Raw genomic sequence first — 17,848 nt, 5'->3', positions numbered from 1 at the left:
AGTTAAACTCATTGGTACAGACTGCACTCGCCATGTGTTCACTGAACACCTAGTCTTCACGGGGGAGGAAAGTTAAACTCACTGGTACAGCACCTGCCTGGCAATCACCACACCTGACCTCCAGCACCACGGAAAGAAAACTCTTCTAAAAAGCTTGCTTTGTAGCTCCTCCAGTTTCAATAGTAACGTGTCATTCTCCCACAATGGTCAGTTCTAAGCTGCAAACTGATTTGTATTATTTTTGTCTTGTTTTGGGGGCTTGGGTTGGGTGGGTGGTAGTGTTTTGTTTCTAACTATTTCTGTTTTGTTTCTAACTATTTCTAGCAACCAGTTTGTAAAATCTCAAAGTTGAGAATGAGACTTGGAAGGTTTCTGTGACAACCTCTCCCCCATACCCTACCCTCAGCCCTCTGAAAAACAAAAGAAACACTCTAGACAGGAAGCCATTGAAGAGAACTCTTAAAAACTGTGATAAGGATGCTAAAGTATAGCTCTTTACAATTGGCTTCTGGTGGGGGCAGGAGAGATGGCTCAGCAGCTAAGAACACTGACTGCACTTCCAAAGGTCCTGAGTTCAATTCCCAGCAACCACATGGTGGCTCACAACCATCTGTAATGGGATCCAATGCCCTCTCCTGGTGTGTCTGAAGACAGCAACAGTGTACTCACATAAAAACCCTGTCTCGGAAAAAACAAACAAACAAACAAAAAACCGTTTGACTTCTGGGGCTGGGTGGTGGTAGCGCATGCCTTTGATCTCAGCACTTGGGAGGCAGAGGCAGGCGGATTTCTGAGTTCAAGGCCAGCCTGGTCTACAAAGTGAGTTCCAGGACAACCAGGGCATACAGAGAAACCCTGTCTCAGACAAAAATAAACAATTGGCTTCTGGCTGGGTGGTAGTAGGAAAGCACTCAGTTTTCTTTAAGGGTCTGGTCTCAGGGAGTTTGACCATGCTCCAGTGAATATAGGGGCAACACAATCAGATTCTTTATTTCTTCTTCTTCTCCTTCTCCTTCTCCTCCTCCTCCTCCTCCTCCTCCTCCTCCTCCTGATCTCCTCCTCCCCATCTCCTCCTCCTCCTCCCCATCTCCTCCTCCTTCTCCTCCTTCTCTTCCCCTCTCCTACTCCTCCTTATTCCTCTTTTCCTCTTCTTCTTCCTCCTCTTCTTCTTCTTCTTCTCCCTTTTTCTTTTGGGGGGAAGTCACAAGGGTAGGGGGACCTAAGAGGACTAGGAAGTGATTGGGGTGAATTATGTAAAATTGCCCCCAGAAAAACAATAGAACTATTATGTTGGAAAAGAAATTCCTGGATGCTTAGAAGCAGCTCAGGAGAGTTTCTGGATGAGTCTGTGAGCTCTCCTGACCCCTCATAGAATCATCCCTCCACATCCATGAAGAAGGTAGCCAGCATCCTGCAGTAGTTACTCTAAGAGGGAGCCCAACGGAGCACTGTTTCTAGACCCTGCTTTATTTTCTTCCAAATGTCCTAGGAGGACTTATCACCTAAGTTTATTAAAATCACTTTTGAGAGACCTACTAGAATGCCTGCCTTGCCATAACCTCCCTGCATAATGTCTATCATCTGTACTTCCTGGATTGGGGAGTGTGTGTCAAGGAGGCAGAGAGGCACATGGATGTGTCCCCTGGAGCTCGCTTTCCTGTGCAGACTAGCACAAAGCATCCATCCTAGTCCACTGTACTCTTACCTTGAGGATAAGCTCACTCTCTTTAGGGTTCATATTTCCTTAGCAACAGAGAAAATGGAAGTTCTTGCGCTAACAAATCAAAGCCTTTGGCCTCCAGTGACCTTGCCTCTGGGTAGCTGAGATGGAAGCAGATGGCTGGAACTAAAAACAATGACTTCTTCCTCCCTGTGCCTTAGAGAACTGCCATCACCCCCCACCACCACAACCCCCCAAGAGCCACTGTGCCCTCTCCTTGGAGCGGGATGTAAGGGTTCTTACCTCAGCATCCGGCTGGAAACTGGGTACCAGGTATTTGGGGAAGGCTCAAGGGGGCCAGTTCATTTCAGTTGACTTCTAGGGCACTGATAGCTTCTCTGTCAGCTGCTGGCTGCGGGAGCTCGGCACAGCTGCTCTACCCCTGCCTGCAGAAAAAAGGGAGAGTGCAAGCTGAAGCCAGAACACAGGGTAAATACAACGTGGGAGTGGGTACCCTCCTCATTACACACCGGTGCTCCCTCCCTCTCCCTCCACCCTGCCCCAGCAGCTCCCACCTCGCAGTCCCTTGCAGAGCACATTCCTCCCAGGAAGAAGCCAGCCTCCTCCCAAATGACTTAAGCTGGCCATCTGTTCATCCCTGTCCACCTGTTTTTGCCCAGTCTGAGTAACAAATTGAGTAAAGCAAACTTTACTAGAGCCACGGAATCCTGATGGTACTCAATATTAGTGCGGAGAAAAGCAAGGTGAGACATCCTCAGATCCAGCCCAAGTCTTGTATCGAGAAAAAGCCTGCAGCTTTGTTTTTTGCTTTGTTTTGTTTTGTTTTTTAGATATTTTCTTTATTTACATGTCATATGATTTCTCCTTTCCCAGTTTCCCCTCCAAAACAACCACAACAAAAAAATCAAAAACAAAAAACAACAACAAACCCTTGTTGCCTCCCCCCTCCCCATGCTTGCCACCCCACCCTCTCCCACTTATTGGCCCTGGCATTCCCCTACACTGGGGCACAGACCTTCACAGGGCCGAGGTCCTCTCCTCCCATTGATGACCAACTTTGCCTGCAGCTTTGTTGATCTCATCAAACCTGCTCAGTCTCCCCACCTGAATTTCCCTGAACTTGTGAGATATGGAGTTAGTAAATTAAATTTACTGACTTAAATTAGGGCGGTGGTGGCACATGCCTTTAATCCCAGCACTTGGGAGGCAGAGGCAGGTAGATTTCTGAGTTCGAAGACAGCCTGGTCCATAGAGTGAGTTCTAGGACAGCCAGGGCTACACAGAGAAACCCTGTCTCGAAAAAACAAAAAAAAACAAAACAAAAAAAAAAGTTTGGTAGCACAGCCATTTTGACCACATTAATTCTGCCACCCCAGGAGCATGGAAGGTCTTTCCCTTGTTTAGTGTTTTCTGTGGTCTCCTTTTTCAGCATTTTGAAGTTTTTGTTGTAGAGGTCTTTCGCTTCTTTGTTGTGATGTATCTCTGTATCTCTAAAAATTACTGTTTGGGGGTGTGGGGTGATACAGTTTCAAGAAGCAAAAATAAATGCTACACTGTGCCCACCTCAGTTTTGGCAATAATGTAAAGACATGCCAAGGGGACAAAGAAGGTAGTCTATTCAACAAACGGGGGCTGGCAACGCTGGGTTTCATCCGCAGAAGATGAAATTAGAACCATGTCTCCACCTTAGACAAAACTCAAAGCAGATGAACAGTCTTTACTTAAAACCTGACATACCTCAATTTCTAGAAGGAAACATAAGGCATGCTCTTCATCAGAGTAAGCAAGAACTTTTTAACCAGAACACCGATAGCAAAGGAGCTAACTTAATCCCTGACCATTAACAGATGCAGCTACTTGAAAATCAAGTTTCCACCCAACAAAGGGGTGGGTCAGCAGGGCACACACACAGCCCACAGAAGGGAAAATCTTCACCAGTTACTAATAGCCAGAATTACAAAGAACTGCAGTAACTGAAATCCAAGAAAACGAAATTGCCAATTAACAAATAAGCAAAGGAACTGAAAAGATGGGTTTTGTTTTGTTTTGTTTTCAAAAAAAGAAAAAGAAACACAAGAGGGTCAATACGTATTTTTCAAAGTCTTCAATATCCCCAGCCATCAGGGAAATATGAATTAAAACTACTTTGGGATACCATTTAATCCTAGTTAGAATGGCTGCCATCAACAAATCTGACAAGTGTTGAACAGGCTGTAGGGAGAAAGGAAACCTTGTTCACTGTTGGTAGGAGAGCAAATTAATACAGCCATTGTGGAAATCAGTTTGAATATCTCTCAAAAACTAAAAATAGAACTACCATCTGACCCAGCTGTTTCACTCCTGGGCGCACACCCAGGACTCCTGGCCTTCCCATAAAGATGTCTGCGCCTCATTTTCCTAGCTGCTTTGTTCACCACAGCAAACAATTGGAACAACCTATCTGCCCATCAACAGATAAATGGATAATGAAAATATGGTGTGTCCATGTGTGTCCATGTGTGTTCGTGTGTGTGTGTGTGTGTGTGTGTGTGTGTGTGTGTGTGTGTGTGTGTGTATACGCTATTCAGCTCTAAAGAGAAAGAAAACCACAAAATTTGCACAAAGAGATGGAAGAACTTGGAATGCTTGGAGTAAATAGCATTAAACAAGATCACATAATTGCAGAAAGAAATTGCACTTGTTCTTCAAAGGAGAAACCTAGCCAATATTTGTTTATATGTAAGCAAATGTACTCGTGGGCACCGTGGACACCATGTAACATGCAGACAGAACAAGGGAGGGCAGCAATTAGGCAAGAAGGGAGGACTGCATGCAGGCAAAGGTCACAAATCTCGAAAGAGGATATAAAGACCCTTGGTTTTGTATTTCAACTCTGCTATGTATTTTTCATCTTTTGGTGCATAAAATATATTTTGACCCTTAAAACTCAAAATCTAATGTGAACCTCCACAGCTTCAGATAGTCTAACTGTGGATACATTCAGACTTTGGGTCTGCTTAATTTTAGTGTGGGGTATATGTCACGTACATATATACATGTATCATATAAAATACATGTCTTATATACATACATGTATGACAGCCCTAATTCATTCCTTAAACCTCAGTCTCGGAAACCCAATTGCTGAATCAAAGACTTTCCAAATTGTTCAGGTTTTTGCACTCTGGAAATATGCAACCCTCAAGGCCACTGTGCTAGGGAGGAGTGCGTCTCTCCTCCACACCACAGCCACACTAGTGGAAATGAAGTTCTCAGTTCTTATGCTCACAGCAAGCTCAGCTTCAGTCTAAGATGTTTAGGAAGGGGTGCCTGAGAACAAACAGGCAAGGAGTGAGAAATCAGCCGGGTGATGGTGGCGCACGCCTTTAATCTCAGCACTTGGGAGGCAGAGACAGGCAGATTTCTGAGTTCGAGGCCAGCCTGGTCTACAGAGTGAGTTCCAGGACAGCCAGGGCTACACAGAGAAACCCTGTCTCGAAAACAAACAAACAAACAAACAAACAAAAAAGAAGTGTGAAAGCCATGAAGGGCAGGAAAGGGGCAGTCAAAACACAAAGACAAATGGACAGGTGAAGAAAACGTCTTAGAAGCAAAGAAAATCAAGGGCCATTCATTCCCAGACAAGACACGGGTAAATGGAGGTCGGAAACTGAAGCAGATCTTGCCATTTGCCGGGCTGGAAATACCAAGGTTTCACAAAGATTGGGGCAGAGTACAGAGAACAGTAAAAGCAACAGGTGATTCCAAAAAAAGAGCTGCTGGAGGCCTTGGGCACCTTGCTGCTGTATATAGTTAATGTCAACAAAACTCCAGAAGCCAGCCAGAGACTCTGTGGTGAAGGAGAGCAGCCAGCGGAGGGCAGCCAGTGGAGGGCAGCCAGGTCAGAAAGTTGCACGCTCACAGATGGCCAGAGATCAGCACCAAGCCTTCAGGAATGGAGCCTTCTCCAGGACAAAAGATTCCTGGGCTCACCAGCCTCCTTTGTGGGAAACCCTCACCTCCCTACATACATATTCTCTCTGTAGTCAGCCTTCTTGCCATCTTTGATTCTAAGCCACCTTTTATTTAGTGAGAGATAGATAAGTAATTCAGCAGGTAGTTTATCCTGATGTCACCAGCAATAGAGAGCCACTCCCCTAGCTTTTCCTAGCTGCCCATTCCCATACACCCAGCACTGGAGCTCCAACAACTGGCAAGCCCCTGAGGGGTTGTGGGCTCCCTGGGGGCTTTCCAAGCCCTTAAGTAAATAGCTTGCAGGCTTCCAACATTCCTGAATGATACAAGTCACTCACACCCCTGGGCCTGCCCTGCTAGATGAGGGGTAGACATTAAGGATAATTAAATAAAGACATAGTTTCAAAGATTGAAAAGTAGGCCCTAGGGTGAAAGAAAAGTAGCAGGAACCTGTGCTAGGCAAATGATACACACAAGATTGAGGAAGGAACAGATCAGACCCAGAGACAATACACGCTCCGGGACTGCAGCAGATATGAAATCACTCTGTGTTCATCCTGAATATCTTTCACAAAGTTCCTTTTTGATGGAATTTGGGTGAAATGCACTACCCCACCAAAACAGACTCTCTTGGGGCTCTAAGTCTGCAGCACTCAGGGCTGTGGACCAACTGGAGTTGTTAAAGTACAGCCAGGTGAGCCTGTTAGGACTTTCTGCGCTTTCTGCACTGGGTGGGTCACTGGTTCCCTGAAGTAACCCCTCATCCCCAAGCAGTGCAAGTGAGCGTGTGTCCCCTTGTCTCCAAGCAGCTGTCAGTCCATCTACACTCCCAACCCTACTTGTCTCTTCCAGCAGCTCCCCATCCACCACCCTTCAGATCGCACGAGGGTAGCCAAGGCTCTCCTGTAGGTATGTTCTGTTGAATAGTCCCACCTCATTGGACAGTCCACCCTACATTGTTACGCTGTCAGCAACTCGCCCAATCTCTCCTTTCTTCCATCCAGAAGTCTCCCCCAGAAGACAAAAAGTCTAAGAAAGGCGCTGTTTTGGGGTTACTTGGCTTCTGGAATATTTCTGCTGAAATACTGATGGTATTTTACTCTAAGGTACTGACCACAGACCACAACCAAGGCTTCGAGAGCAGTACCAGCAGCCCAAGAAACCTACAAACCAACCAAGAACGTAGTCTGAGAATTTCCCGGCCCACCCTCACAAAGCAGATCAATGCTAACAAGTTCTGTTTACAGTCAGGCTGCTGTAGCCTGCTGTCACAGGTGTGGAGCACGGGACAGCTCCTTGGCAGCCATGAGCAGCTACCATGAGGCCCAGGAAGCTAGCTAGAACAGAGGAGTGTTCTGTTGATTATGGAGCCATTATTCCACAGTTTGGAGTGGGGGCAATTCTTCTGATAACATGTGGGCATGCATGTAGATTAGCTAAGTGCTTTCTACAAGATCCTTACGCAGAAGATGCCCCAAGAGCTGCACCCTGTAAATCTGTTGAGCACGTAAGTCAAGTGAGAAGACACTGTACTGGAAACCCCAATATGAACATCTGCTAATATCAAGAGGCTTCTGGGACAGCTGCCTATCCTTTCTGTCCCTTCTACCCCTCCCGGGATGCATGCTCCCTCTAGAAGGTTCATCTGTGAGGCCCCAGCACAGCAGCATTAGGGGATTCCTACCTCAAACCAAGGATTAGCTGCAGCTGTTTCCTCTCTCTCTCTCTCTCTCTCTCTCTCTCTCTCTCTCTCTCTCTTTCTCTCTCCCTCTCCCTCCCCCTCCCTTTCTCCCCCACTCCCTCGCTCTCTCTCTGCCATGCTAGGCACTATGTTCCAGTCAACTTCTCTATATTCCTCACGAAGTCCTGTAAGGCAAAGAGTGGTCTGCCTATTTGCTGACAAAGTGACAAGAGATTTAGTAAGGACCCTAAGCACAGAGCTGGTAAGTGATTAAGAATTTCACAGGCAGACCTGCCTCCTAAGGGCCTCTGCTCACTCCAAGGGAGGAGCTGAAATGAAATGGAACAAAAGCCCCAGAGTGGTTTCTAACACAGACAGAAAAGGCCCAGTCCGTTTTCAGAGCATCAGCAAAGATCATCTAACACTGCCTTATGCAAAAGACCCCCTCAGAGAAAATATTCAACCACACGGTGAGCTCAGGTCTACAGTGGTCACCCTTGCAATCTCAGCACCTATCTGGATACTTGAAACACTGAGCCCCCTTTCTAAGCAAAGCAGAGCACATTCATAACCCTTCCTGAGGCGGTCCACCAGGCTCAGCACAGTAGCAGCAGCCCCTGCCAGGCCCTCCACAGCCTTGGTTTCTGCTGCGGAAATGCAACAAACTTTCATCTCTTCGCTACTTCTATCCTGCTAGCATCTGCAAACCACATACTTACATGGCTCTTGTTTTTAGCATTAGGTGTTAGTCATGTACTTCCTATTATGCAAAAGAAAGATTTAGCTCTCTTTGAGCCCACATACTTCTCCTAACAAAGCTATACCATTCCGTTTAAGCCTCTGAGCTTCTCGTTATGTGACCACATGGTTACGATCACAGTAGAGACATGTGATGAGTCTCAGCTCACTCCCTTCACACACAGCTCTTAACTGTCATTTCAGGACTCAACTGTCTCCTGTTTGAATGCCTGGTTCTCCATATAAATCTCACTAGTCCAGCCTCTTCTTTCCCACCAAGCCATACAACTCATCAAAGTACAACCAAATACTGTTATGTAATCAATAGGCTTCTTTTGTTTTTGATTTCTTAAAGCTCTCCCTTCCAAAAACTTCTCTCCTCCTACACCAACCCAAACTAGTTTGCTTCAGGGTGTAACAGGCTATCCCTTTACTCTTTCTAGTTTACTCCCCGGTTAGAGGAGCAGATGCGGTCAGTGGCTTCTCATAAAGTCTCTGTGGGAGGCAAGAAAACTGGCTCTTCTTGCATCTGAGAACACCATTATTCCTCCCACAAGTCTGATTAATAGATTATTATAAGTCTGGCAGAATGTCTCAGAAATCATATCCTCCTGAAGTTTTTAACTTTTAAATGTATTTATTTATTTAGTGTGCATGTGCACACACAAGGATGCCATGGGGTGTGTGTGTGTGTGTGTGTGTGTGTGTGTGTGTGTGTGTGTGTGTGTGTAGGACTGAGATTGACATGAAGGAGTTAGTTTGGGGGATCCTGAGGACTAAACTCAGATTGTCTAGGTAGATGGCAGGAGCCTTTATCCACTGAACAGCTCTAGATTCCGTATCTTCAAGCCAGTGTTTGCCATCTTTCTGTTCTCACACAGAACCCATAAAGGTCCCACTTTCCTTATTTCTCTAACACTTTCTCCTTCAGTATTCCTGTTCTCTTGTTCAGTGCATCTTACTACTCAGATATTTTAGAATAACCCGCTTGTCTTCCATTCCATGGCCTTCTTGGTTTCAATTTTCTAATACAAACCCTGTAGCTATTTCCTTCAGCTCTCATGCTTTTAATTCCAATAGTCCATTCTCCTTCTCTGAGCTCTCCTTGCTACATGCATCTTTCCTTCACCAAACCCTTTTACTTCTGAGACTAGTTGGTTTCCACTTGAAACCACATCCCCAAGCCCTGAAGTTTTCCTCTGTTCGTTATTTCTCCAGGTTGTTGTTGTTGTATGTGTGTGTGTTGTTCATGTGTGTTGTTGTATCTCTGTGTTGTTAAGTGTGTTGTTGTGTATGGTGGTGGTGGTAGTGTGTGTGTGTTGGTGGTGGTGGTTGTTGCTGTTGTTGTCTGTTGGTTTCTGTCTTTCAAGTCTCAATTCCTCTCAGATAGCTAACAGTCCTTAGATATCCTGTCAAATTCTTAAATGAACCACAAAAAAGGACTGGATGAGGGGCTGAGAGGTCTTACCCCAGAAACACTGAGGTTACGTTGTACATTTTATTGAGGAACTCCTATCTGTAGGCCTTCTAGTCGGGCTGTCAAACAGAGAATCACAAGTCTAAATAGTGTGGGCGGTTGGCCAGACTCACCACGGTCCTGGAGGCAGGTACCCACTCCTTCCCTCTGGGGCAGAACACCATGTCACACACAGCCTTCTCATTTGGGCCTTCTGTGCTAGACTTTGTTCATAAAAGATCTATTTCTTTTATTTTATGTGTATGAGTGCCTTGCTCACATGTATGTCTGTGAACCACAAGTGTGCCTGATATCCAGAGAGGTAAAAAAAAGAGCATCATCCTGGAGTTACGGATGGTTGTGAACCACCATCCATAATGGATGCTGGGAATTGAGCCTTGGCAAGAACAAGTGCTCTTAACCGCAGAGCCATATCTCCAGGCCCTCATGACAGGTCCCAGTCAGCTCTGAAAGCTTAGTGTGCTCTTAGAAATATTTATAAAGGAAATATTAGTTACAAAAATATGAAAAACTTTATATAAGCCCTCACCTCAATTCCACCAAGTAAGCTAACAATAAAACTTGATTTCTGGACGGGCGGTGGTGGCGCACGCCTTTAATCCCAGCACTTGGGAGGCAGAAGCAGGCGGATTTCTGAGTTCAAGACCAGCCTGGTCTACAGAGTGAGTTCCAGGACAGCCAGGGCTACACAGAGAGACCCTGTCTCGAAAACAAAACAAAGAGAGGAGGAAGCATAGACCACTACTTTATAAAGGTTGTTGAATTATCTCTGTCAAAACGACGTTCACATACAAGCTAGAAGAGATGGAACTAACCACAGGATTGTGGGGGTAGGCAGACAGCATGGAAGGATCAGAAAGCACAGAGGTGCTGAGGTTCTGTGTTTGAGTTGCAGGCCTCACTAATGAAGCAAAAGGAAGAGGCAGCCTGTGGGGGGAGGGGGAGCAGGTGTCTAAGAGCACTTCACAGTTTTTGAAAAAAGAAATTACATGTTACTGCAATTTTTGAAATGATAACTCTGGTCCTTTTTTGAAAATAAGCCATAGAGGCTAGAATATAAGCAGGTCCAGGTACAAAATTATTCTGCAAATTAAAAATAGAGATGAACCTGTCTTCAGGCAAATTTGGTGAATCATATAACTAATCGACCTCTTGGCTTACAACAAAGGTACAACCGGCATAGTTTGCATTCATGGATGGAACCCGGGCGAAGCATCTAGAAGGACTCTGGAGTTGTAAGTTCTAACTCAAGTCTACCAGAGGTGGCAGCTACTGCAGAAGACAGCAGCTTGGTTTCAGGTTTGTTGCATTTGGGGTATTGTATTTTCCTTGGTGTATACCCAAGGAAAGCTTCCCGGTGGATGTTTGAATGTACAAGCATGGGGTTCAGGGAAAAGGTCTGGAGCGTAGATACCAAGAGAGGGTTGTCTGCATAGCAAACTGATTGAGATCAGGGACTGAGGTACAGAAAAGAGGCCACTGTGGGCCACTCCAAAGTGACCAGGTGACAACGAGCCAACCACAGAAAGTGAGGAAAGAAGGCTAAAGAAGAGAGCAAAGAGAAGACGCTTTTGAAGTGGGATGGGACAAGCAATTATACAAGTCCTACAGAGAAGCCGAGACGAGGCTCAAGATGTGACCACTACATTTGGCAGATGACTGATGACCCTGATTGGTAGAGGTTTGGGGAGAAACAGGCTTAGGTGGGAGTGAGCGAAGAGAAGCAGCAGGAAAGGAAGATAGAAAAGCATTTCACTAAAAGGCATAAGAAACCACGGGGAATGTACCAATATACTCAAATGGTAGGACAGAGACAGAGCAGCCATTCAGAGATAGGTAGATGAATAGATGGTAGGTAGGTAGATCCACTATAGAGACAGGGCAGGGGGAATGTCACAACAGAGAAATAAATAGTATTGCTGAGAGAAGGAAGAGCTGCCAGAGCCACACCCCTAATGAAGACAGAATAATATATATTCATGTATAAAGAGGGCGAGTCAGTAGGAGTGCGGTGGTTTGGATAAGAATGGCCCCCACGGGCTCATATATTTTAATGCTTAGTCACTAGAGGGTAGAACTCTATGATAGTCCTGGAAGGATTAGGAGGCTTAGTGGAAGTGTGTCACTGAGGGTAGGCTTTGAGGTTTCAAATCCCCGAGCCGGGCCCAGTCTTTTCTCTCCTTGACATGATAAAAGACTTAAAGGCAAGCTCCCAACTATAAATGCTTTCTTTTTATAGTTCTTTTTATAGTTGCCAAGGTCACGGTATCTCTTCACAGCACCAGAATGGTGACTAAGACACAGGAGCAGCCATGGCAATGGGAAGGAATGAGAACCATGTGGACACAGCTTTGGTGATGGAGATGTGTTAAGGTCTCAATATCGGTTGTCTCCAAAATCTCATACGTTGAATTCCTAACCTGCAGTACAATGGCATTCAGAGCTGGAGCTGACAAAGCCATCACTAATGGTGCTAGTGCTCTTGTAGAAGAAAACCTACTGAGCCAGCAGCCCTTACATATACCAGCTGGGAACTAGAAAGTGGTTTTTTTCAATGCCTTAATTGTGGGCTTCTCAACCTCAGTTGACACTGCTTGTTACAATGACCTGAACTAAGACACATGGCACCGATGCTCTCTTCATCAACATCACTTCTCAGGCAAATGTGAAGCAAGGTTGTTAAGTAAGAGTAAGAGAGTGAACCCTAGGCCATGTGGTGGTGGTGCACGCTTTTATTACCAGCACTCGGGAGGCTGAAGCAGGCAGATCTCTGAGTTCTAGGATAAAATGATCTACAGAGTGAGTTCCAGGACAGCCAAGGCTAGAGGGGAGGGGAAGAGAGAGAGAGAGAGAGAACACACCCTGGCTATCAAGAAGATGGTGTGAGCCTTCTGAGGAGAAGGAAGATGGCATGAAACACCCCTGCAGGTGATAGAACAACGGTTCCTGTCTATGGCTACCTGGGGAACAACTCAGAGTTTTAAAGAAAAGGCTAGTGCCCAGAACCACCCTACAGAGACTTCAATTTCATTAGCTTAGGGCAGAATGGAGACTACATTCAGGTATACTAACAGCAGCCAGAGGTAGGACACAGGACCAAGGGGATGGTATCTGAGCTAGGGAGACCGGCATGATGGAGGCGAGTCACCACTTCTCACATTCCCTTTGTGAGGCAGGCATGGTGCAGACTGGATTTGATGGGACCAAATGAGAGAAACACAAAGCCTTGTACTGTGCCTGTACACGGTGTGGAGCCCAGCAACTAAAGATGCCTTCGTTTGCTTTTCTCATCAGCTAAATGGCCTGTAACAGCCTTGTAGACCTTATGTTTCTGTCTCAAATAACTCATCAAATGCCTGCCACAGGGCTTTCAAGTTGTTAGTAGATTACTGAGACCTTGAATCCCCCAGTTCTTTTTGACATTAAATGCTGCCCGCGATGTCCCTGAACTTTCCAACAACAGCAGACATCACTCTTGCCCACTTACTACTCTCTCCCAACTTGACATCAACACGTCGAGGCTCCTGGATTGTAAAGCTCTTCCTGCCCACACTACCTGGATCATACTCTGCCTCTGGGGGCTCTGCATCTGTAGATCCTGTCTGATGATGAAGCCCCACACCCCAGCTCTTTTGGAAAGGCCCACCTCTGACCTGAATCCTGAGCCTCAGAAGAACTCTGTACTGACAAGTAGACCATAATGTCCTCTTATAATCAAGCTTGGCAGCATCCATGCCCATGTCCATCCACCTGCTAGAAAAAGACTATAGACCTTGTCCTAGCCCAACCTGAGTGGACTCAAATGCCAGCAGGATTAGGTGCCCCCATAGGTTTGCTTGTCAAGAAAGCTACCACCTCATGATGTCTAGGGCCAAATTCCAACAGAGACCCTCCTGTCTGGTCCTATTGTGTCCTCCTGACTTCTGCTTTAACTATCTGGAAAACCCTTCTCTTTTAGGGGTGGGGGTCCTATCTCTTCTCTGGCCTTGTCACTCTTCTTCCTCCCTCAGTAAATGGCCCATCTCTTATACTCCATTGCACACAGCCCTCTCTCCTCACAGACTGACAGCTCCTCCAGAAACTGTTTGTCATGCCTTTGTATGCGAAGTGCCTAGCAGAATCCGGTCCACTGGTTGAGCAGCAACTGAGAATAGCTACTAAAAAGAGCTGCCATCTTGAATGTCGTAATTAAAGCCACACTTTATGTAAAGAAATATGCTTTACAAGTTAAACAATGTGGTAAGAAATGATTTGATATAGTTAGATAGATATAGCTATAACGAGAAGTAAAAAAGGGTTAGAATCAGGTTACAAAGTCCCTCTCCTCAAAACATTTTTTCAATCACTTTTTTGGGGTTGGGAAGGTGGCTCAGCAGTTATGAGCACTTGCTCATGCAGAGGAACTGTGTTTGACTCCTACATGGCAGCTCACAAGCATCCGTCACTCCAGTTCCAGGGAATCAGATGTCACCTTCTGACGTCCTCGGGTACCAGGCATGCGTGTGATGCGCAGACATACATGCAAGCAAAACATTCACAACCATAAACTAAAGTAAATAAATCTAAACAAAAGGATCACATTTTCTAAGTGGACCAGTATGACAAGCCTTCCATATTCATTGTGGTGGTTGGACTAGGAACATGTTCAAATGCTTGGCTCATGGGGAGTGAGTGGCACTATTAGGAGGTGTGCCCTTGTTGGAGGAAGTGTGTCACTGGGTAGGCAGGCTTTGAGGTCTCCTATACTCAGGCTCCACTCCTGGATGCCTTCGGATCAGCAGCTCCTCCAGCACCGAGTCTGCCCACATACTGCCCTGCTCCCCACCATGATGATAATGGACTAAACGTCTGAAACTGTAAGCCTGCCCCAATTAAATGTTTTCCTTTATAAGAGATGACTTGGTCATGGTGTCTCTTCACAGCAACCCTAACTAAGGCACTAGTCATGTCCAGTTCTATTGCACGAGTGGTCAATGGAATTAAAAAGAAGACCCAGCTTCCACAAACACTGTCTCAGAGGAGGAACACATGCTGGATTCTTTTGGAATGTAAACATGGTTCTTGCTACTTGGAAACAGGAAAGTTGAATCCACATACCCACTCCCTACAGAATGAAAGAAAAAAAGAAAAGAATATGATAAAATTGACACTAGAAAGCAATAGCTTTGCATTCTTTTTCCTGACTCTGACCCTTTGGCCTACACTCTGTCCTTCCTCCCCTCTGTCTCTGTCTCTCTGCCTCTGTCTGTCTGTCTCTCTGTCTCTCTCTGCCTCTGTCTGTTTCTCTCTCTCTCTCTCTCTCTCTCTCTCTCTCTCTCTCTCTCTCTCTCTCTCTCTCTTTCTCTATCTATCTATCTACCTATCTATCTCTGTGTCTGTCTCTCTCTCTGCAGTACTTTGTAGATTCTGGATACTGAGCTGTGGTCTTTGAAATAGCTATTTCTTGATCATAGTTATATGTCCAGCTCTAGTTGAAGCATGCATGTCAATGCTATGATGTAGGAATAATTACTGCAGACTATGATGCAAAATGCAAAAAAAAAAAAAGTTTGGTCTTCAAGTTCAAAGAGTTAACAACAAACAACACATCTGGAATTTAAACCCAAGTCCACCTAGCTAGAAAGCATGTGATATCCCCCACACATCCCCCTAAAAATGCTAAGGGCTTCCTGAGGAAGGGAAAACTGTAAAGGTGACTGGGTGGCAGCGAACTGCTCAGCCTCACCTTGTTGAGTTACCAAGACTGTCCCTGGAGGCATAGACAGGACTGACTCTTCATCCTTCGGATGCATGATTGCTGCCCTGGGTGAGGCTGCAGGACTCCTCTTTGCTCCACCCCGCCTTTTCCAAATGGACAGCCCAGAATAAGACATTCATTGTGAAGATGAAAAGAAAAGCAGCCACATGCCCTCTAGCAGGAAGCATCATCTGGGAGATTTATTCCTCATACCATCATTAGCCTCCTCCAGCTCAGGCCCTGGGCCAGCAGCCTCCAGCTCCGCGGCAGCATTTGTTAGAGCTGGCAGGCTGCCTCCTTCCCTCTTTCACCTGGAACAAACTCCGATGTCCTTGGTTCCCAAGGGGCTCAGACAAGCCAGGCTCCAAGCCTGGCTCCCCAGTGCAGTTCACATTGAGAGCCACACTAGACACATTCCCTCTTCCATTTCTGGCTTGACTCTCCCTCCCAAGATCATAATTGACAGGTAGGAAAAAAAAAAGTATTCTTTCATGAGCTGAGCACAGCTGCAAGGCGGTGCTTGCCCCAGACAGCTACAGCTCGCTCTCTCTCTACTAGCTCTCCTGGCCTCCCCTGCAGAGCTGCTGTGCATGTGTTGTAGCCAAGTGTGGCCTATGATCACCAGGATTGCTGAGTTCATTCCAGGAGACACCCCAGTGCTCAGTCTTGTGCTGGACTTGGAGCTATGCCCAATACCTACCATCCAAGAAACCACAGTCTAACAAGTAACGATGGTTCAAGAGATGAAAGAACTATTTTTCTCTGTCAATTTCAGGGGCTTTGTCTGAACTATCCGCTCCTAGACGCCTTCGGATCAAGATATAGAACTCGCAGCTAAGGCCGTCTGCCACTGAGCATGGTGACATAGGCCTGGCTCTCATAAGCTGAGAGATTGGTGGATTCAGACAGGTGGATCCCTTCAACACGACGGACGGGGTACACTGGGTATTTACAGTAGCCCAGGCCTACACATGTGGGCACACATTCTCCTAGGCTAAGACTTTTGAACCTCCTGACCTTGCCAGGGCCCTCTCTATTCTTCCTAGAGTAGAAGGAAGACGCTCCAGACCACATTAAATCTTGTTTGAGATCTAGGTGCCCTTTCTCCTGAATGTAGTTTGTCCTCATAGGTACCCATACAGAATGAAGGCGGCCACCACACTCCCTGCCAAGCCTATCTTGCCTGTCTCTTTCCTGACCACCAGCCTTTCCCAGATATGGAAGGGGAACTGCTTGCCTGGCAGTTCTCACATTCCTCCTTATAGTATGCACGTCTGGACACCCTCCTCCACCCTCGCTGAGCTGTTGACAGCCATCCAGACCAACTCCCTAGCCCAGGCATTCCCCAGCAACTGGGAAGGCAGGAGAAAGACTCTCTCACCAGCCCAGGCAACACAGGTGCCTACCCAGCCCTCTCTGCCGCCTCTCACTGCAACCCGGGGCTGCTTATCTGAATCAGGAAGCACAGTGCTGTGCCTCTTGACCAAGTCACTTGTTTCAACACTTCAGGGACCCGGGCGATGGCTATGAACATTCAGACACCTGTGGGTGCTTTCGCCATTATATACCTTCAGGAAGTCAAAGCCTGTTGCCCACACCAGCAAACCCTCTGTGTGGCTCTTTTATCTTTCTTTATTCATCTTGTAATATCTGTAGCCTGAGTTGAACATTAAAAACTCATGACACTAGGCAGCGGCACAATCGTCACCCCTGTTAATGAGAAGGAAATTAAGGGTGTCATTACGTGGGCTGGGATCATATAGCAGTTAGATGCCAGAGTCTAGACAATAGATTGTTATCAGATCTAAAACTTTAGCTATAAATCTGACAACCTGGGGTGGTTCAGACAAGAATGGTCCCCATATCTCATAATTTTAAATGCTTAGTCACCAGGGAATAGAACTGTTTGGGAAGGATTCAAAGGATTGGAAACTGTGGCCTTGTTGGAGAAGGTGTATCACTGGGGGTGGTGTGCTTTGAGGTTTCAAGAGACCATGCCAGGTCTAGTATCTCTGTCTCTGTCTCTCTCTGTCTATCTCTGTGTATCCGTCTCTCTCTGCCTCCCTCCCTCTCTCTCCTTCCCTCCTTCCCTCCCTCCCTCCTGCTGCCTGTGAACCAGAATATAAAACTCTCAGCTATTGCAGCAGTGCCATGCCTGTCGGCTTCCCACCATGATAACCAGGGACTAACCCTTTAAAACTGTAAGAAAACCACCAATCAAATGCTTTCTTTAGAAGAGTTGCCATGGTCATGTGAAGTCTCTTCACAGTAGAGTAACAGTAACTAAGACACTAGCAGCTAGAGTATATTTTCCTTAACAGGTAAACATAAGTATGTAACTATATGTGTAATAAGTTCATTGATGAAATGCAACCTGTAGCTCTTGCTCCCTTATTCTCTCATTGCCCCTTCTCTCCCCCTCCCCCTCCCCCCCTCTCCATGTGTTCATGGCCAGCTTCTTCTCTCCTCTGCTCTCCTCTCCTCTTCTCTCTCCCTCTCCCCCAGCCCTCTCCCTACCTTTCTGTTTCTACTACCCCCTCAACTCCTTCTCCATGCCCTAAATAAACTATTTCATGCTAA

General features: G+C 46.2%; 1 long non-coding RNA gene across 2 annotated transcripts in view; it reads right to left on the bottom strand.

The window, feature by feature from the left end:
• The window catches only part of LOC116085753, a 100,713-nt gene that overhangs the window by 69,489 nt on the left and 13,376 nt on the right, over positions 1 to 17,848 (bottom strand). For both annotated transcript variants that reach the window (XR_004116698.1, XR_004116697.1), the window contains exon 2: positions 1,964 to 2,106. This is a non-coding gene — a long non-coding RNA (uncharacterized LOC116085753). The remainder of the gene's footprint in view (positions 1 to 1,963; positions 2,107 to 17,848) is intronic.

This window comes from Mastomys coucha, unplaced genomic scaffold (assembly GCF_008632895.1).
Source record: "Mastomys coucha isolate ucsf_1 unplaced genomic scaffold, UCSF_Mcou_1 pScaffold12, whole genome shotgun sequence".
In the NCBI taxonomy this organism is placed as follows: domain Eukaryota; kingdom Metazoa; phylum Chordata; class Mammalia; order Rodentia; family Muridae; genus Mastomys; species Mastomys coucha.
The sequence above is the reverse complement of the archived record's forward strand: the minus strand, read 5'-3'. Positions and strand labels throughout refer to the sequence as shown.